The 9729-nt window shown below is 43.5% G+C and overlaps 1 long non-coding RNA gene across 1 annotated transcript; it reads right to left on the reverse strand.

Moving 5' to 3' along the window:
* Nucleotides 1-1064: 1064 nt before the first annotated feature.
* Nucleotides 1065-9723, reverse strand: LOC141570058 (uncharacterized). The gene is made up of 3 exons (XR_012493825.1): nucleotides 9366-9723; nucleotides 2835-3016; nucleotides 1065-2693 (listed from the first exon to the last, which is right to left on the reverse strand). It is a non-coding gene; the product is annotated as an uncharacterized LOC141570058 (long non-coding RNA).
* Nucleotides 9724-9729: the final 6 nt, after the last annotated feature.

The following is a 9729-nucleotide window of genomic DNA, read 5'->3' on the forward strand; positions in this document are numbered from 1 at the left end:
GCGGAAAGGCCTGAGACCCTCCCTCCACTTTTCTACCCCAAATGTAAAAGACCCGCACTCCCCACTAGGCTTTGTAATCTCCTTTATCTCTTTATGGGTTTTCAGTCATTAGATAACTGGGGCCTGGGCCAGATTTTTGAAATTCCTTTGAGAGCAGAGTCGTCAGCCCACACTGAAGTCACCAGGTGGAATGGGTTAAAGACCAGTTTTTTTCCCTCTATTTGTTTGTTTTTGCAGTCGCTTTTAGTTCTCATGGCACCTAATAAGTCCATAAGACAAACCTGTGAGATTTTTGCATCTGTTGAAAAAAATGCAAGTCTCATGGCTATGCATCAATCATCCCATCTATCACAACGATGACTTCTCATTGTCCTCTTCCCCATATGGGGCTCCTGGGCTCCGCTCATTCACTCAACAGAAAAGGGCTGGTTGTATGCCAAGCACTCTGCACCAGACACCTCATTCAATAAATGTTTCTTCAGCGCCTGCTTTTCCAGGCACTCCTTGATTTCAATGGCTAATGGCAGAAACAGACAAGAAATCACACGACTGCTACTTAATGTGGTGGTAAAGAACACAAGGGCTCCAGTGGACTGCCTGCTCTAGACACGTTCCTTAGCCCCTCAGTGACTGGTTTCTTCATCTGTAAAATGGGGTTAAATAATAGCAGTACTGCCTGGGTTCTTTCATCTTAGCACTTCCACGTACCTGGACATAGCCAGAACTGGATAAATGTTACCTGTCGTCACGGCTAAAGCAGAGGGCCAGAGAGGCACCTAATTCAGTCTTTTTAAAAGTTAATTTTACGGACAGGTACCAGTCTTTTAACTACTCAGTACTGCCAGTTTAGGCATTGAGGTGAGGGAGACTTTTTAGATAATTAGCAGCTAAGTGCATTTTGTAGTGTTAAAAGAGTTTTTTCACAAGCGTTTCATGTAATGCAACCCCCTGATGAATTTGAGACCTCATTTTGTAACTGAGTGAATTGAGGGTCACCTAGCTCACAGTATGGAGTCAGGCTGGGACTGGAACCCAGATCTGGCTGACTTCAAATAATACGCATCTTGCACCACACAGGAGTGCTTGATTTATTTGTACTTTGTTTACTGAGAATTGAGTCAAAAGAGTGAGGCTTTCAGCCAAGGTGGGGCGAACTGGATGATGGTATCGTTGAAATCATCGGAAGAGGGAACATCACTTTCAATGTAGCCAAAGTCCAAGAAGAAAGAAAAGAGCCTCACAATCTAAGGAGAAGTTTTTCGGTGGGTTTATAGTCTGGAAGTAGCATTTTCTTTCCCGGCATTTTTTCCTTGCTTTTTTATTATTCTTCACAGTAATTCTGTTCAGGTTTCTTCCAGGACATGTGGCTTATAAATGTGTAGCCACTATGATTCGCAGCCTGATCTCACATGTGCAAGAATGTCACTGTGGGGACAGAGTCCCAGAGAGCAGTTTCCAGGCTCTCAGCCTCATGTGGAAAGGTGCTGGCTCAGGTAGTAGACGGCTGTCAGCTGTGACTGGTTGGCCATCAGCTATAACCAGTTAGCCATTGGCCACTGATATAACTACCACGGCTGCGGTGGTCGGTGAGTCGGTCGGTTGGCAGGCAGAGAAGCGGGCAGCAGGTTGCAGGTCGTGTGGATCCAGCCTCCAGTGAGACTATAGTGGTGTGACTCCCCTACCTATGGCTCCGTGGGTGTTCCTTTTTGGCCTCACCATATCCTGCGTTCTTATGAGGGGAGTGGGACCAGAGACCCCGCAGGCTGCCTCGCACGACAAATGGCGCAGCGAGCAGCATCCCCCACACGACAGTCACTCTTTTCCCCTGAAGTTCTTTTTGACTGGAAGAATCTGACTCTCAGGCCATTCACAGTTTGTTTTCCCTTCTCCCCAGGTCTGCATTCTAATTTGGGTTCGCCTGGCCAGAGCACTTGGAGTGGATGGAGGGGCTGGGGTGGGCATCCACTTCTCCTTGTGTCCTTTCTGTCATGTGAGATACAAGAGAAATAGGCAGCCTGCAACCGGAAGAGGGCTCTCACCGGAACCTGACCCTGCTGGCAGCCTGATCTTGACTTCCAGCCTCCAGAACTGGGAGAAATAAATGTTTGTTGTTTAAACTATGCAGTCTATGGCATTTTGTTATAGCGGCCAGAGCTGACTAAGGCAGAATGCTTGCAGCATTTGGGGTATAGGCTGTGTATTCTGACATAGTTTAAAGATTACAAATGTTGTAACTGTGGCTTTCTTGACTTTGTTTTTCCTCTTGGATGTAAAATGCATATTCTGCTGCCCCCACATCATGCTGGGACTGGGAGACCAAAGGTTGTCCCAGTCGAGGATGCTACACAGCCACCTTTTCTCTGGGGTCTTGCCATCTCCAGGGGAGTGCCATGTGGGAAAGGGACATGGGTTCTGATTTCCTCCCAAACCCCAACATATGCCATTTAAAAAAAAGTCTCCAGTTTTTCCCTGTTGCTCAGGGGCCCACCAACATCTATGCTCATATCAATTCTTTCCCAACACTCCCCCCCCCCCCATTCAGCCCAGAGAATTGTTCTGGTCCAGGGGGCAGGGAAGCCCCTTGTTCTTCTCATTCCAGTCCCTCAAGCCTTTGTTTATGTCAAGGTTCCTTTCATTATCTTCTGGGGAGACAGATTCTTTTCCTTGGCTCTTTTATTGTCACCGTCCCTTCCCTGAAAAAGGGGATACAGAATACAAGGGTGAAAAAATGCAGGGCAGACATACTGGAGGAAAAACACGGATTACTATTTCAAAAAGCATCCTACAGCAGATGCAATGTCCTGAGGCCCTGCAAGGGCTCATGCCATTCTTACTTTAGGATCGTCCTGTCCATGGAGGCATTAAAGTAGTTAGAGAACGCTTGGCTTCCGCAGGTTTCCATTCATGACTCAGTTCAATGAGACTCTGATTACCTTGGTCAATAGTTTCCTGGAAAGTCTCAATGCCGAAGATGTGTAATAATCAGCAAGCATTCACTTACATTTTCCGTATGTCTCTGTGAAATCAAAATGAAGGCACAATGGGAGATTTGCTTTGATACGGTACTTCCTACCACCTTACTTGCTTTATTCCCTAAATGTTTTCAGGAACTAGGGCCAAGGGATCAGGATTTTAAGGCCCTAAAGCTCTTCTCTTAGCATTCTGTCAGGGCTGTGGCAAAAGCAAGGGCTTTAGCCTTCCCAAGCAATATCCCCCAGTGCATGCTATCTGCTTGGAGTACTGCTGACTCTCTCATACATTTATGTATTACATACAAATTGTCACAAATACTGTGACAGGGAGAGTCAGGATGCTGTAGTGGAAAGAGAGTTTCACTTAAGCAAGATCTGGGTTTGAATCCCAGAGCTGCCACTTTCTGGCCTGAAGAGCTCTGAGCCTCTGTTTGTTCTTTTATAAAATACAAAACCTCGATGGATTATTAAAAGGATTAAATGAGGTAGTCTGTGCCTCATTCAGTAAAGTGCCTAATACATAGAAAGCTTCCACAAGAATATGTGCAAACACATCAAGTACTGTGTTAACTATTTTTAAAGGAGTTATGCATGCAAATGTTAACAAAAAGGCAGAGGTGGAGGGGACATCATTTGTCTGCGGATTCTGATGGAGGAGACTGCTTTTGATCCCATGGGAGTAAAACCATAGCATTTACTACTTTCATAGTATGCCCTTCATGCTCTGGCCATGCTTCCAAAAAGCAATGAACTTGGGCTTGGGGAGAGACCTTTTTTCCCACTAAGTGACAGGCTAAAAGGCAAGGCATGAAAAGGGATTAGGGGATGCATGTATTCAAATAAAGGGGAGTTCCCCAGAAGCGCGTCAGGCCGAGAAGGCATCCTTCGACAGTCCATCAGCAGAAAAGCTGTTTGACTGGCAGATATGAGTTTTTGGAAGTAGCAATAATGGGGAACTATGGGTGACAGATGTCAGATGTTGGCAGGGTGGCTGCCAAAACAAATCTCCCTCCACCTCAGACAAGAAGCTGATGGAGGGCTGGGCACAGTTGGACTGGCAGCCCCTTCTCGCTTGGATCATTGGTCACATTATTATTTCTGAGCTGCTGGACAAAGCAGATGGTTTACCATGTATTTGTGATTTTCTGTTGGCCGAGAAATTCTGTTCTTCCCTCAGGGTACAGCATGTAATCAATTATGACAGTAGGTAGAGCAAGAAAATCCCTGCCAGTAAAAGTCCAAGACTTTCCCTTTTGTTAAATTTGCATAAACCACTACAATTTCCAACTTAAAAGCAACAGAAGAAAAAAGCAGAGTAGCAGTGTTAGAAATAACTTGGGTAATTGCAAAATCACAATTCTCAGTTGGTCCCAAAGACTCTCGGTCGATACGAATATCTGATGTCAGTTTTGTCCATTTTTAGTCTTAAACTTAAAATCTCTCTGTCTCTATCCTTGTGAGTCTTAAAGAGCTTTACCTTTGGATCATAAAACAACATACTCAAAAGTAAATAGAACAAATGCCAAGAACACATACCCATCAACTAAGAGTGTTTTTGACTATTCAGAGTTGTACTCTATTAAATGGTAATAATAGTAAGTTGGCTTGTGTTAGTAGTTATGAGTGGTCACATACATAGAACAATATATGTATTCTCCCCTCTCCATCCTCTGGACAATTTTCTTTGTGAAAGAAATCTTGCTTAATTATATGCATATATCACTGGAAATAAACCCTTCAGTAATAAAACAGCACAAGCATTTTGAACATTACAAATATTATCAGAGAAATCCTTGACACAAGTGACGTTTTTTTCTTGTCTTTTAAAAAATGTATGCATGTTTTCTTATAAAATCAGGCTCATAGTGAATAGGTTTTTGTCCTACCTTTTATTTTTTCATTTAATCACATATCTGGGGAATGCTATCATATCATTAAATATTATTTAGAAACATGATTTGCAATGACGGCAAACACTGATTGGGCTCTTACAGTGTGTCTGGCTCTATTCCAGACACTGAAGACATAGAAGAGAACAAGACAGTCCCTACCCTCAAGGAACTCACATTCTAGCAGAGAGACTGGAAGTGAACCTGCGCAAATAGTAAGTAATTGGTATAATTTAAGATCTAAGTATATAAAACAGGAAGACAGTGACTGTGCAGGCTACTTTGCTTGAGGACAGGCCTTTTGAGGAAGTGACTTTTGAGTTAAGCTCTGAAGCCTGGCAGGAGATAACCATGCAAATACCTTGGGAAAGAGCTCTGTAAGCAGAAGGAACAGAAAATCCAAAGGCTCTGAGATAGGAATGATCATGACGTGTCTAGGGACAGAGAGAAGCATTATGTCTGGAGTTTGGTGAAGAGGAGACATGAAGAAGGAAATGGCACTGGAGACCTCGAGAGGCACCGTCACCGAGGCCTTACAGGAGTTGGGTAAGGGGTTGGGACTTTATTCTAGTTGGCAACAAGAATCCATCAGAGAATTTTCCAGCACGTAAGTGACATAATTATCGAGCTATCACTTTGGCGGCTGAGTAGAGGATGCTTTATAGAGCACGAGAATGTGGGCAGCAGAGCTGTGTTAACAGGCTGTCACAGTCATTCAGACAAGAGATGATGGAGGCTTAGCATAGGATGTGGTAAGGTCACAGGAGCAGTGGTGGATTCAAGACATAACTTGGTGATAGAGCCCACAGACGCTCTATTTTTTTTTTTCCAGTTTATTTATTTATGAACGAAGGTTTGAGCACCACAAGAAAAAAGCTTGGTTTTGGACATATATAGAACTCCGCACCCAATAATGAGTGAATCACACTTTTCCCACCCACATATGAAACATTTCTACAAAATGACCATGGACTAGCTCATACAAGAAGTCTCCACAAATTTCAAAGATATATCTTTAAAGATCTTTGAAGTCCTGGAGATATAAGTCTGTAATAACTATTTTAGTCTCATGATCAGAATAAGAAGAAAACTTTCAGTTAAAAATTATAAACAAGAAGGATAAAAATTTCACTGACTGTGATTAACCAATAGGCCAGAATTTGGTCACAATAGAGTTAATTTCACCCTTAATGCCATTGTTGAAAGTATTTAAATGCCTGGGGAACTAGTGCCAACCCACACTCTCCTCCCCAATCCCACATTCCAAGTAGATCAGGTATTTTCATACTTGGCTTATCTTCTGTGAAGACTATAATTAAATCTTTATTTGAAAACATGAGTAAAAGTCCAGCACTCACTGCATTATTGAACCTACAGAAATTTGTGATGAATTTGATGGGGAGTGTTAGGTTAAGGTGAAGAAGCAAGGATTACATGAGCAGAGAGGGAGATGGTTTTGCCATTTACCAAAATGAAGAGGACTTGAAGAGGAGTGAGCAGTCTTTGGAGGTAAAAACTGAAGTGTCTGCGTGGACACAGTTAGCTTGGGATGCCTACTAGAGACCCAAGTGAAGATACTGAGTAGGTAACTGAATAAATGAATGAGGGGATCAGAGGAAAGTTGCAGCCTTTGGATATAGACGAGGTCTATGCACTGGATAGGATCAGCTAGGAGACTGCATGACTGAGGAGAGAAGCGGGCCCAGGGCAGAATCCCGGGATGCTCCAACACACACAGTATTTGTGGCATTGTCTACTCACTGAACATGCGTATGTTCCCGCCACATGTCCCATCACTTTTGCAGTTAGGAAGGGCCATGTGAGTAGTTCTGGACCGCAAATAGAGGAAGCATCGAAGGACTGGTTCAAGACACTGAGTCATTCTCCTCTCCTGCCCCAGTAAGTATGAGTCTATGTATTGATGTCAATGTGTCTGTCAACCCTAGTCCCTGAGTGACTATGTGGAACAAAGCCCCTTTTTGATCCATGTCAGGCATGTAGCATGAAAGAGAAACAACATTTTATGTGTTAAGCCACAGAAATTTCAGGGTTAATTTGTTACCCCCGCATAACCTGGACTATCCTGACAAATTCAGATTTCCATCATATGAGGTACCACAACAAAGCACCGTTTTTCATTAAAAAAAAGAAAAAGGCATGTGATATGATACCTTGTCCACAAAAGTGTATCAGTGGTTATTTCTAGCTTCTATCTAAACAAAATTTAAATGACCTTCCTGGTCATTTTATAAGCTGAAAGAAATCCCTGAACCATTGTGAATAATGCAGGATAATGTTCACTCTTTCAAAGATCTGCATTTCTCAACTACCCACCCCTGTCCCCAATTTTTAAAGTTATGAAGACATTGTTTTTATATGTATTTCTTGGATAATTTTTAAAACAAATATTGGTGTTTGATAATTTCCCAAATTTCTCCTAAAGCAATCCTCTCTTATTTTATCAGCCCCTTTTAGATGTATGGTTCATTTGACAAATTGATCATAACAGATATTCTTCATTCATTCATTTAACAAATTTTAATTGAGTCCATCCGTACTATGTTTTAAAATTTTGGTTGGAGCCAGGGAAATAATGAAACAGAGCCAGTATTTAGCCTCATTGTTATAGTTTTGCTACCACCTGGAGCATACTTACCTGGGGCCAAACACAGTTCTGAGATCTTGAGAGATGGGAGATCAGTTAACCTTTGTGTGCCTAGTTTCTTCATCTGTAAAACTGAAATAATTCATACCTTGCAGAGTTATTGTACTAAGTAAGACAAAGTGGAAGGCTGTTTTTGGTTAGGCTTTAGAAATGCACTCAGACCACCTTAAATAGAAAGGTGTTTTATTGTAAAAACCAGAACTTACAAGTGTCTGGGCCTCTGGCATCTTGAGGGACCAGGGACCAGGTAGTCTCTGCATTACTCACTTGTATCTGTCTCTGTGTCTACTCAGATCTTCCGTTACCTTTGCTGGTCCTTACCCTCCACTCTACAAATCTATCCTCAAGCTTTTATTATTTGTGGTTTCTGTTTTTGAATTGCCTCAGTCTACACGCTCCCTCATAGCTCTAATATGTCGTGGTTTCTCTCTATGCCTTCTTTCTGTTTTAGACCTCACAGATAACTGCCTAATTAATTTCATTTTTCTAGGTCAAATTTCCAGGAGAATCTGTCGGTCTGGTTCAATCATGCAATCATTCAGAACATGTATATGGAGTCTCCACTATGTACAGGCAGTGTACCCCCATGGCAATCTGGGCCCTACTATTTAGGGGCCCCTGAATGATCCCTCCACGCGCATCCTGAAAACGCCTCATTTCCCTGGGAGGTTGTTAGAGATGCTAAATTTGGCCCGCACTCCAGACCTACTAAATCAGAATCAACATTTTAACAAGATCCCCAGGGGATTTGTGTGCGTGTTCAAGTTTGACAAGCACTGCTTCAAACTTCTAGCTCTTAAAACTGGCTGCACACTGGAAACAGCTGGGCATTTTAAAAAAATTGTTGATGTCTGGGTCCCTCCCATTGAGGTTCAGATTTAATTTTTCTGGGATATAGCCTGGAATTAATAAGGTCCCAGATGATTCCGGTGTGCAGGTAGGTTGGAGAACCTTTGAATTAGTCCTGTGTCACCACTGACCAGCTTCGAGCTTAGACAAATTGCTTAGTTTTACTCTAGGCCAGATTTCTCATGTCTTAAGTGAAGATAATATAGCCTGCACTGTCTTCCTCAAAGTTGTTCTGAGGGCTAAATGGGATTATAAACGTGCAACTGTTTTGAAATGTGTGCCTATTGAAATGTTCCATGCATCACTTAAATTCTCTAAACCCATCTTTGCATATATAATTGGGGATCCAAGGAAACAAATGTATTATTAAATATGAGAATCTAGGTAAAAAACAAATGCACGGAAGAGAATGTAAAGGTCGCATTAAGCTTTACCAATGTGCAGCGAACATTACTAAGCTTTACCTGTGTGGTGACTACTGTTATCCCACGTTACCTACCATGTAGTTGAGGGTGTGAGAGGTTAAGGAACTCTCTCAAGGCCCTGAAAGCTATTAAAGAGACCTTATTCACTAGATGCTCTTTAAAAAACAGGGGGAACAGGGAAGATTCTACTCAAGACCACTGCAGTAGGAGCAAGACTATTGCAATAGGGGCAAGAGAGTGAATTTAACTCCGGATACAACAGGGACCAGTGGAAATTTACAGCCAGGGGTCGCGGTGAGGAAGAAAATGGAAAATTACTAAGAGGAACTTGGTTAAAGATCATGGCGGAAAAGGAGTTTGATTACAAATCAAGGTTTGAAGAGGAGACCCAGTGTGAGGGGATTCTCAATAAGCTGGCTTCGCAGGATTCTTTGGGAGAAACCAGGCTCAGCAGGCCAAGAATGAGGCCTAGTATTCAGAAGAGGGCTCAGAAGGGCCAGACTGAAATTTGCTCCGGGGACATGCCTGTCAAGGTGGCTAGGGGACTGACACTGGGTCCACAGACCTTGCTGATCCGACGTCTCCCGTGTTACGGGTGAACAGCTACACCTCCTAGGACCCAGTTCGTCTGGCGCTGGATACCCACGAAGTAAGAGTACTGGCTGCGTCCCAGCCTCAAATCAGATCAACCCCAAATCCGAGGATTGGTTTCCATATCTCTACTGAGCCTCCAACACACAGGCTTGGCGGGGCAAGAGTCGCCTCCACCGCGGACTACAGGGCGGGCCCCGCACGCATCCGCCGCGCGCCAATCACAGGCCCGCGCGCAGGGGCGCAAGCGCTACGGCCCTGGGCGGGGCCTCAGCTCTCACCAGTCTCCGACCACCTGCCGGCCCCTCACCGCTCTGATTGGCCTTCCAGAGATGACG

This window comes from Rhinolophus sinicus, linkage group LG02 (assembly GCF_036562045.2).
Source record: "Rhinolophus sinicus isolate RSC01 linkage group LG02, ASM3656204v1, whole genome shotgun sequence".
NCBI classification, from domain to species: Eukaryota; Metazoa; Chordata; class Mammalia; order Chiroptera; family Rhinolophidae; genus Rhinolophus; species Rhinolophus sinicus.